The sequence below is a fragment of the Cebus imitator genome, unplaced genomic scaffold (assembly GCF_001604975.1).
Source record: "Cebus imitator isolate Cc_AM_T3 unplaced genomic scaffold, Cebus_imitator-1.0 Scaffold294, whole genome shotgun sequence".
Taxonomy (NCBI): domain Eukaryota; kingdom Metazoa; phylum Chordata; class Mammalia; order Primates; family Cebidae; genus Cebus; species Cebus imitator.
The window spans coordinates 1268892-1280458 of NW_016107609.1; the positions used below are offsets into that span (position 1 = coordinate 1268892).

The 11567-nt window shown below is 45.9% G+C and overlaps 1 long non-coding RNA gene across 1 annotated transcript; it reads left to right on the forward strand.

Moving 5' to 3' along the window:
* The first annotated feature begins 654 nt into the window (after positions 1-654).
* LOC108285208 lies at positions 655-1891 on the forward strand. Its single transcript, XR_001817504.2, has 2 exons — positions 655-992; positions 1696-1891. It is a non-coding gene; the product is annotated as an uncharacterized LOC108285208 (long non-coding RNA).
* The last annotated feature ends 9676 nt before the right edge of the window (positions 1892-11567 follow it).

The following is an 11567-nucleotide window of genomic DNA, read 5'->3' on the forward strand; positions in this document are numbered from 1 at the left end:
ATGGTGAAACCCCATCTCTACTAAAACTACAAAAAATTAGCTGGGCATGGTGGCACGTGCCTGTAATCCCAGCTACTCAGGAGGCTGAGGCAAGAGAATTGCCTGAACCCAGGAGGCGGAGGTCGCGGTGAGCCAAGATCGTGCCATTGCACTCCAGCCTGGGTAACAAGAGCGAAACTCCGTCTCAAAAAAAAAAAAAAAAAAAAAAAAACCATCAGCTAAGGTTCCTCAAAGTCCTCCAAACCAACCTGGCTCCCTTTTTACCTCTCTTTGTATGCTAGGGCTTGTATAAGATTTTATTTCAAAAGGGGTTCTGCAGCTACCACTGGCCTTGGAAACTCTTACAGACCGCATTCCAGAAGGAAGAATGAAGCAATGTTCACTTCAAGTCATTTATCACATAGCTGGACCACCACCCCAACCCCGCCCGCCAAGTTCGCCATTTCCCTTGCAATGGAAAGAAAAACCCTGGCCCATGGGGTGCTCCAGAAAGGTGACCAATTCATTTTCTCCTTCTTCTTTTTTTTTTTTTTTTTTTTTCTTTTTTGAGATGGAGTCTTGCTCTGTTGTCCAGGCTGCAGTGCAATGGCACAATCTCAGCTCTCTGCAACCTCCGCCTCCCAGGTTCAAGTGATCTTCCTGCCTCAGCCTCTGGAGTAGCTGGGATTTCAGACACTTTCTTCTTTCACTTTTACTGATGAAAACTTGTTCAGTGGGAGAAAGCCCGGGTGCTCTGGCCTGAGGCTCTGACCAAAAATTTCGTCAACGCTACTTTAAACAGTTTCTTAAAGAAGTAGTAATTTTGAAGCTTTGGCCAGGGTGTGTGTGTGTGGTCGAAGACGGTAACTTTCAGATAGGTCTTCCTTGCTTGATAAAAAGATATTAGCTGCCCTTTCAGTGTGGAAGTTGAGGCCCAGGACAGTTTGAATGAGGAGGCTGGGGCAAAGGAAAACAACGTCCATTTTCTCTGAGGAGCTGTGCTGCAGAGGCGGGTGAGTAGGAGGCCTGGGGACTGGGGAAGCTGGGGTTTCAGGGGCAGGGAATAAAGGTCTTGGAAGGAAGAGGGAGCAGCACTAAGGCAGCTGGCCTGGGCCGAAGGACAAGTGGCAGGAGACGCCCGTGCTGTGTATGGGAGGTGAGCCTGAGGACACGATGTCAAATACTCAAGTTCCCGGTCCACACCTGAACCCCCTCCAACACCTCCAAACCTTCAGTAATGCCCGTGGTGTGCCTGCCTGGAGAGCACACTGGAGGGAGGGCTGGGGGAATGTTCTGGAACAAGCCAGGGGCTGCAGAAACATGGAGAGAGAGCAAGAATGTGTCCAAAGATGGTCAGAGAGGGCCTGGGGACATGTTTCGAGGTGAGAGTCCCCAGTTCACCTTCTGCCCCAGAACTCCTCAGACATAGTAGGGACAGTCCTAGACTTAACACCTTTATGCGGGAAAAGAGTGAGATTACTTCTGGGTGTTAAAACAGCTGGTGATCCCAGAAGTTGGACGAACCTGGGGATAATTGGGACATGAAATGATCTACAGCAGTTGGTGCTCTAATCTCTCTTCCCTTCATATCTCTTCTTTCCTCGCTTTGGTTTCTCACATCTTCTATTTTTCTTTTCAAGGAAACGATATATTTCTTTTCAGTGCAAACCTAGTGTCTGTTCTTGATTTTGAGCTTTCTCTCTTTTGTCTCTCAAGACGTACAAAGCAGCTGCCAACTAGTCCATGGTTTCCCAGCTGGAGGAGCCCTGCCCTGCACCCTCACAGCAGCCCTGAAGCAGACACCCCAGGGAGTACCTACCTGGGGCACCCCAAGCTGGCACCAGCATACAAAGTGGTCAGAAATGTGCTGTTAACCCTGAAAGGGCTGCTTAATAAATCAGTTTTACTTCCCTCTTTGATCCAAAAGTTTTGAGAGAGAGAGAGTGTGTGTGTGGGGGGGGGGGGGGGCTTCACAGGACACCATAAGAAAGTGAAAAGACAACCCATAAAATGGGAGAAAATATTTTGCAAATTACATTTCTGATAAGGCATATCTGATAAACTCTTACAACTTAATAATTTTATTTTTGAAATGACCCAACTAAAATAGTTAGCAAAGGGTCTGAGTTGCAATTTTGCCAAGGCAGATAAACATATGGCCAACAAGGACATGAAATGATGCTCAACACCATTTCCCATCAGGGACATGAAAATCAAAACCACAATGAGATACCACGTCACACCCACCAGAGTGGCTGAAATTTAAAAAGACAGCAAGAACAAGTGTTGGCAAAGATGTGGAAAATCTTTGGTGGTGGTGGAAGAGATTTATTCTGCTGGTAGAAATTGCTAATGGAAAAGGTTAAGCAGAGAGCTAGTTTTTTTGTTTGTTTTTGACACAGGGCCTGGCTCTGTCACCTAGGCTGGAGCACAGTGGCACGATCTCAGCTCACTACAACCACTGCCTCCCACGCTCAAGCAATCCTCCCACCTCAGGCTCCTACCTCGCCATTTCCCTTGCAATGGAAAGAAAAAGATTTATCAGATATACCTTACCAGGTATGTAATTTGCAAATATTTTCTAGAGCAGCTATTTCTAGAGTAGCTGGGACTGTCGGTGCTACCACGCTTAGCTATTTTTGTATTTGTTGTAGAGACAGGGTCTCACTTTATTGCCCAGGCTGGTCTGGAACTCCTGAGCTCAAACAATCTACCTGCCTCGGTCTCCCCAAGTGCTGGGATTAGAGAGGTGAGTCATGTCACCCAGCCTAGAGGTACAATTTAACTGGACTGAAACATATGTCCACACAAAAGCTTGTCCACAAATGTTCATGGCACATTATTCAAAATACCAAAAAGTGGAAACAACTCAAATGTCTATCAACTCATGAATGGGTACATAAATTGTGACATATCCGAACAATGGAATGTTAATTCAGCAATCCGAATGACTGAAAGACTGATACGTGCTACAACGTGGACTGAGCTTGAGAACATGCTGAGTGAAAGAAGCCAGACATAAATTCTGATTGCATTTGTATGAAATGTCCAGAACAGTCAAATCCATAGAGAGAAAGTACCTCTATGGTTGCCTAGGGTGGGAGGTGGGTGTGGAGGTGGGAGGGACTGGGTGCTGACACATACCACGTTTCATCTGGGATGATGACAGTGTTCTAAAACTGATTGTGGTGATGGCTGCCCAGCTCTGTGAATATTCTAAAAACCATTAAATGATTCACTTTAAATGGGTGAATGGTGTGGTATATGCCTTATAAAAAAAAATTTAGGCTGGGCATGATGGCTCACACCTGTCATCCCAGCAATTTGGGAGGCTGAGGTGGGCGGATCATGAGGTTAAATGATCGAGACCATCCTGGCCAACATGGTGAAACCCAATCTCTACTAAAGACACAAAAATCAGAAGGTTGTGTTGGCATGTGCCTGTAGTCCCAGCTACTTGGGAGGCTGAGGCAGGAGAATCGCTTGAACCCAGGAGGTGGTTGCAGTGAGCCGAGATCATGCCACTGCACTCCAGCCTGACGACAGAGCGAGTCTCTGTCTCAAAAATAAAAAATTAAGCAATATATGGTTTTCTAAGCACTTGGGTTTTTTGTTTGTTCAATTTTTTATCATTAACATCAAGTATTATTGTGGTCAGAGAATGTTACCAAATAATTTTTTTTGAAATTAAGAATTATTTCTGGTTTAGTATATGATCAATTTTTATTAATATTTTTCAGTGTTTGAAATATACGTATATTTAACGACTTACTGAGTGCTTAAGCATGCGGGGTGCTATCCTGGATACTTCACACACGTGAGCTCTGCTCTCAGCTCTGCAGTGGACACCTCCATTTCACAAGAGGGGTGTTGAGGCCCACAGGAGATCATCCCAGCTCCAGTGGGCCAGGGACCTGGGAACTGAGCCTGACCCTGTGGCTCCCAGAAGCCTGCTCACCACACTTGGTCACAATGCCCTTTCAAATGGCTTTTATTTATGCAAATAGCCTTTCCTTTGACAGGAGCATTGAGTCATTTCTCTCCTTATCTGCAGCTCACATTGATATAGTTAAATGACCATTTTGCAGGAATGGTTCCTTCTTCACATTATTGCCTCAATTCAGCAGTTAAAGCTTGACTAGTGAATTTGAGACATAGAAAACACAGAAAAAAGCAAAGTGATTCTCAAAAGGACTTAGAAGATGTGAATAAACTAAAAGACCATGTAATTGAACGCGTAGATTGAATTGTGTTAAGCTAGCCAATTTCCCCCTGATTAATCCATATCACACCTTTAATATTCCTCTGTGGTTTTAAAAAAACTTGTGTAAATAATCCTAAAATTCACCAGAAAGTAAAATCATCATTGGAATACCTAGAGACTTTTTTAAAAACTAGAGTAATGGAAGGGTCTTGTTCTAAATAATATTCAACAGTGTCATGAGCCTATGCTAAAGATGCTGGAAAAGTAGAAGAGCGAATTTGATGCGTAACTCTTTGAAACAAAGTAGATACCAGCCACTTATAAGTGGAAACATGCGGTATAAGTGAGAACATGCAGTACTTGATTTTCTGCTTCAAATCAGACTTTAAAAAAAAAAAACTGGTTATATCCAATAGTAAAATGCTAGTGTTAGTGCAAGGCAGTAATAGATGTTATTTTGTTTCCTGTGTTTTTGAATTTCCTTCCACATACATATATTAATAATTGTTTTTAAAAGTAAACTATTTGAAAAATCATAAAGCGAAAAAGCAACATACTCTGGTCTGGATTCAGAAAAGTCCTCCCAGGGCCAGCAGACCACACCCACTGTAGTCCAAGCTAGCGCTGAAAAGGCAATGCGATGCACGCTGGAGAGAAACAGAGCTCTTTCCTGGAGAGCTTTCCAGGAAAGCCAAGCATTGCAATGCAAAGTGCGTTCAGGCTCTGAAACACAGTGGGACAAAAAGGCCTTGAGAACTTTTGGCAGAAGTGTGCTCCGTGCGAGAGCAAGAAAAGCATCTCACAGAGAGAAAAGCGCCTCTCTCTGTGTCCTTTGATGGCCAGGAGGGTGTGCAGCCAGGAGGCAGAGAAGGTTTTCCAGGCTCAGGTGGCCTGGTGCCAGGCCCTGAAATGGAACAGCAGAAACGTGGTCTGGCTGCTTGGTGTGAAAGGGGCAAATGAGAAGTGGCCGGTGTGCAGGGGCGAAGCAGGCAGAGCAGCCCCTGGCTGTCACTCATGGCAGGGGAAGGTCAGGGCAGGACAGTGTGGCCAGACCAGGCAACGCTGAGGTTCATTCAGACAGGTCTCTCTACCCACCCATCGCTCTTGGAGCCCCGCTGTGTTCCCAGCACAGTGCTGAGGGCTAAGGATAGTGGTGTGTCCTGCCTGATGGCACCCTGTCTACTAGGGACAATGACAACCCAAGTGCCATAATGAAGGTAAGTACAGAAGGAATAGGTGGCAAAGGTGAGAAGCAGACCAGCCCTCACACAGCAGTGAAAAGCTCAGAGGTGAGTGGAGAAGCAGCCAGCCTGTGGAGATCTGGCTCCGTGAGCAGCACAGCTGGGTAAGGTTTCTCTCCCCACCTTTGAAGGTCATGGGCCCAAGGGCAAGCCTTACTTAGCACAGCCAGGTATAACTCCTATGAAAAGCCAGAGAACACAGGAATTCCATTTTCTGGCAGTCACTCAGAAACCCACAGCAAGGGGATCTGCTCAAATGCAGCGGTTTTGGCTGGATTCCCTCTCATAGTCCTGGTGAAAGTGAGGTTGGGTCATTGCTTCCTCCACTTAACGTATTCATGCTTAAAACCAACATCTCCTGAGCACCTACTATGTGCTAAATGACACCAATCCTAAAGCGCCCTCTTCAGGCAAGCTAAGAAATGGACAGTGCTGACCTCAGTGGGGTCTGGATGGAGATCCAGCTAAGGGGCATCCAGCAGCCTGCAGAACCCCTGGCTTGGCGAGGGCCCTGGGCAACCCAGCAGCATGACATTTACTATAATGTGGCCTCTCTTTCCACAGATACACTAGACTTGTGCCTTAAAAGGAAAAAAAAACTATGGCAAAAGAAGACTTCAGAGTCAAAAGGAAAAGTCAAATAATCATCGTGCCTTCAAGAGCCATCTCTGATTGCTATGGAATTGGCCTACCGGCAAAAGCCAAATGATAGAAGATTTTAGGATGATAGTGACTATTTAGGACTTTTCAAAGAGGATTTCAAATGAGTGTAGGTAGCAGGGCACCCAGAAGTCATGAGTCCTGGAGCAAATTTTCTACCATTCACGGCCCCAGTTTCCTCTTCTGTATAATGGAGTACCCATAAATGAACCTATTTCATGGGGTTGTTGCAAGGATGAAATAGACAACGTCCATTTCTCACTTCACATCTGGCATGTATGAGGACTCAGCAAGTGTTAGATATTAACAATTCTGAAACTCCATGACATGTTAATAGGTTAAATTCCATCAAAAAAACATGAATAGTTTTACCAAATGCAAAACGGTTGTCTTCCAAGCATGTAAGAATTCTCACCTCACTAGTAATACTTGAGTTATACTTTCTTGAACTTTAAAAATTTGTGTTCACTTAGCATTTGTGCGTTTATCTGCCAGATGACCGGAGGACCAGCCACTACCAAAGGTGTACCAGCACTTGTTGGAAAAGTTTCTTCTGTCAGTTTCCTGTGACTTGGAAAACAGTAGTCAACGTTAAATCACAGAACGGCTCCTCCGGGCATGCTTCACCAATGTTCTTTGAAAACAAAATCTAAAAGCCAGTGGATTTGACTATTTAAAACCACTTCCTTCAAATTTAAAGAGAACCCTTTAGAATTTATAATAGGCCAAGAAAATCACCCGGCTTTCTGCCAACCTTTCCTAAAAATACAGTCAATCTGAGAATTCCCAGAACTCAAGAAAAACTGCAAATGTTCAAGCTGATGAGCTCAACAGCAAACAAGGTTCTGCTGCTTGAGGACCAAGTCATTTATCTTACTGAGGGATGAGATGCTTTTGAGAGTAGAAAGGGCCCTATTAATAATTATGCCAGAACAGCAGATATACACGCAGCTTGTCTTGGGCAAACGGCGCAATGTCTCCTCCTCCACAGGTAGCTAAGCTCCCCAGCACTCTTCTAGGCTGCAGGCAGTGTGGACACACGAGTGCACTCGCCTGCTGCCCACGCAGCCATGTAGTTGGTGAGGGAAGCAAGAGAGCCGATAAGGGCTCAACACGAAAGACAGCTCAGAGGCTGGACACACCAGTGCAGATCAATATCATGCAGAGCCCTCACTTAAGCTGAAGACACAGACCTTTCAAAACAAGTGCTGTATTTCTAAAAGAAAGAAACCAGAATTTGGGAGTCAGCATCAAAGGAGGCCTCCAAAGACTTCCTCCCAGAATGACCAAAATGATTCAATCCAGTTCATAAGCCAGTCCATAAATGGTGCTCCTGTGCCAGATGCCGTAACCAGGGCAGGGGACCCAGGGGAAGTAAGGTGCCATCTATGGAGGGGACAAAGCTTTCTGTCTGTACATGCAGGCTAGAGTGACTGGCCTCAGACCAGAGGCAATAGACAAGCCACAGTCTTGAGGAAACTGAGGACGGAAGGAAGGACTCCATCGGGCAAGGCCAGGGACACTTGGCCTAGGAGAACTGAGCCTGGAGGCTGGGCTGGGGGCCAGGAGGCAGAGCAGGAGTGGGCACTGTCTGTGGAGAGAAGGGGGTACACAACAGGCTCAGGGACAATCAGGGTGATTTCTAAAGCACAGTTAATACATTCAAGGGATGAGCTGAATAGGAGAGAAGAGATTAGGGGCATGTGCCAGGCCTGCCCTCAGTAACTGTGGGGACTGGAGGTCCCCGGCCCCTGGTCTATTCTTTTCTTTCCTTTCTCAGCCCCACCCTGTCACCATCTCTTAGAAGAAATGGTCCATGAGCATCTGGACAGGTCAGCCCAATCCCTCCACACCAGCTTGCAGATGGCACCTTGCTGTCCACCCTTGGACCTAGGGTGCGTGACTTGCCACACAGTCTTCTTTGGAGCAGATGGAGCCAGGAAGAAGGCCCTCATAGAGCTGGGAGCGGGCTCCAGGTGTTGGGACAGGTTTTCCAGGATCCCAGGTCCTGGCCTGTGGTCTTCGAAGGGCTGCACAGGCTCTGGTAAGTAGATCCCCTAAGCCCCAAGGATTCCTGGGAAAAGGGCACTTGGAGAGGACCAGAGCAGGGTCCCCTAAAGTGCAGAGCTCAGGGCAGGGCCACTATTGCCCAGGACCGAGGGTGGTTCTTACCAGAACTTCTCTAGTCTTGTTGGAAAGGCCTCTCCCAAGGCCCACTGGTAGGAGGGCCCCTGCCCCATTCCTCCAAGCCCTGACGGCCCTCTCCTTTGCAAGGACTCTAGCCCTGCAGCTGTTCTCAGTACCTTCCAGTAGAGCCCAATGCCAGGGGCATGACCACAAATGTGTCCTGCCAGTTCTTGAGATGGGGGCCTCCTTGCTAGCCCTTGAAGAACACTCTCAATTCCGGAAGCTTCCCTCAAGCAGGTGACCATCCTCAGGGTCTCACCTAGACATTCTGTCAGGGCTCTCAGCCCTCACCTGTAAAAACCCTGATGCCCACTTCTACCCACAAGATTCTGATGCAATTAACACAGAAGAAGCCCAAAAGCAGGAATTTGTGAAAGCTCCTGGGGTCACTCTGTTGAAGACAACCAGAGTGAAGGGTCACCTCTCTGCCTGCAGTAAGTGTTTTTTTATTTGTTTGTCATTTTTTGGTTTTTTTTAAATCGCTTTTGTTTTGTTTTAATTAAGAACTCACACACTTTCTGTTCAGAAATGGAAAGATTTTTTTTGGGAGATCTACAGGAAATGCTATGTCCCCAAAGCTACACCCATATATTCTTTCTTAAGAAGAAATCTATGTATCTCTCCATCCATTCATCATGCACAAGGGGCTAGGCCTTGTGCCAGGCACATAAGATACAGCTATGAACAAGACAGACAGTCCTGGCCCTCAGGGAGGGTCCATTCCAATGAGGGGGACATGTTAAACAAGGAATCACTCAGTTATATACTACACTGCAATTACAATAAGTGTTTCAAATGGAAGACAAAGAAAACCCTAAGTGGGGGGTGTAATTGGACAACCTGTCCTAACCACGAAGGGCCTTCCTTGGAGAATCAACATCAGAGCTGGTCAGCGTGACAGGTAAATCTCACTGAGGGTAAGGATTGCAGGGGAGTTAGGGAATATCAGAACATTCTAGGCATGGAGTTCTTGAGGAAGGGAAACCCTAAAGACCAATATGGCTGGAATGTGGAGAGAGAAAGAGAGAGGCAGGATGGGGCTGGAGAGCAGAGATCAGACCTGGGAGAGGTAAGGACTCAAGTGTGTATCAGTTATCCACTGCTGTGTAACAAGTTAGCCCAAAACTTATTAGCTTCACACAACAAAACTGTATTATCTCACAGTTTCTGAGGGTGCTAAGCCCAGAGCACCTTAGCTAAGTGGGTCTAACTCATGAGTTCTAATTCATGGGTCTCTCATGAGGTTGCAGTCAAGCTGTGGGCAGGGGCTGCCATCTCAGATGTCTCTACTGGGGAGGATCTGCTTCCAAGAGGGCTCCTGCACTTGGCTGTTTCCTGAAGTCTTCAGTTCCTCCCCGCATGGACCTCTCTGTTAGGCTGCCTGAATGTACTCGTGAAGTGGCAGCTGGCTTCTCTGAGAATGAGGGACAGGGAAGAAAAGGCTCATGAGGGAAGCTGAAGCCTTTTATAACGTGATGTTAGAAGTGACAAACCATCCTGTCTGCCATATTTTATTGCTCAGAAGGTATCATCAAGTCCAGTCCACACTCAAGGGAGAGTGTCCTGTAAGAGTGAGCATAGCAAGGTACAGGACCATTTGGGGTCATCTTGGAAGCTGAACCCACAGGGAGCACATTCTGATTTTCTTTTCTTTTTTTTTCCTTCTATTTTATTTATTTTTCACTTTTATTTCTTTTATTTATTTTTTTTTTCTTTTTTTTTTTTTTGGAGATGGGGTCTCACTCCATCACCCAGGCTGGAGTGCAGGGGCATGATCTTGGCTTACTGCAACCTCTATCTCCTGGGCTCAAGCCACCCTCCCACCAAGTAGCTGGGACTACAGGCATGCACCGCCACGCCTGGCTAACTTTTCATATTTTTGGTAGAGATGGGATTTCACCATGTTGCCAGGCTGGCCTTGAACTCCTGAGCTCAAATGATCTGCCTACCTCAACCTCCCAAAGGGCTAGTATTATAGGCGTGAGCCACCATGCTCAGACCCAATTTTCATTTAAAACAAAATCACATGTTCCCAAGGAAATGTTTTAAGATGATAGAAATGTTTTATATCGTGATTGTGATAGAAGTTATACAACTGCATACCTTTGTCAAAACTCACCAAATTATGAATCTTAAATGCATTCTGCTGAGTGATAGATGTCAGACTTAAAAGGCCACGTACTGTGACTTCTGTTTCTGGGAAGGTGGTGTAGATAGACTTTTCCCTATTCTTTTCACTAAGTACAAATAAATGCCCTCGCCATTATATGCATATGTATGTATATGTATGCATGTATACATAAACACAAGATTTATATATATATAATATATATTTTTACATATATATGTGTAAAATAAACACGAGATTCTGAAAGACAGAGAGAAGGTGACCAGCTGGCTAGACATCTTGGGACTCGAGTGATGACACTGTTTTTTTTTTGTTTTGTTTTGTTTTTGTCCCTGTATATCCCAGATTTGAGCTGAAGAAGTTGGCCTTCTGGAAACACCAACCATCATAGACAAGAAAAACCCCAAGAAAGGCCCGTTCTCTTGAAGCCAAAGCACCAGGGAAGGGGCGGCCTAGCAAGACAAAACACTTTTAGGCAATTACTGCTCTATTCCAGCAAAATACCATAGAAAACAACAGTGCTCTCCCTATTCATGCCAGCAAAGGCCAAGGGGGGAGCTGGCAGCCAGGCTGTAAGAAATTTCCTAACACCTGCGCAGAGATAGTGTCAAAGAAAACTAAGCGGGAAGCCTGGACTTCCATTCCTGCCAGTTGAAAATAAAACCCTAGCTCTCTAGTGTCAGAGGAAACCCTACAGGGGGTCTGGCCTTCTCCTCGCTCCTGGCAGTAATGGGGTGCCCCTTCCCCTCCTCACTGGGACAGTGTCAGAGGAGGCCAAATGGAGATTCAGAACTTTCACTGTCTCCTGGCAGTAATAAGGCTCCCCTCATCTCATAAACGAGGGAATCAGAACACCCACCTTTCTCCGTAACAAGAAACCTGCCCCTTGGGTGACAGCAGAGGCTAGTGGGGAGCTTGGGCTGTGACCTCCACCTGGCATTAATTAGGTGGTGCCTTCCACCTTCCCTGCAGGAGCAGTGCCACAAAAAGCCAGCTACAATAGGAGATTGAAATCAGATGCAGAGTCTCATTACATAATATGAAAATGTCTCATTTTCTGTTAAAAAAAAAAAATCACTTGGCCTATTGAAGAACCAGGAAAATCTCAGATTTGGAGAAAAAAGACAGTCAGTAGATGTGACATTAAGATGACTGAGATGGTAGGATC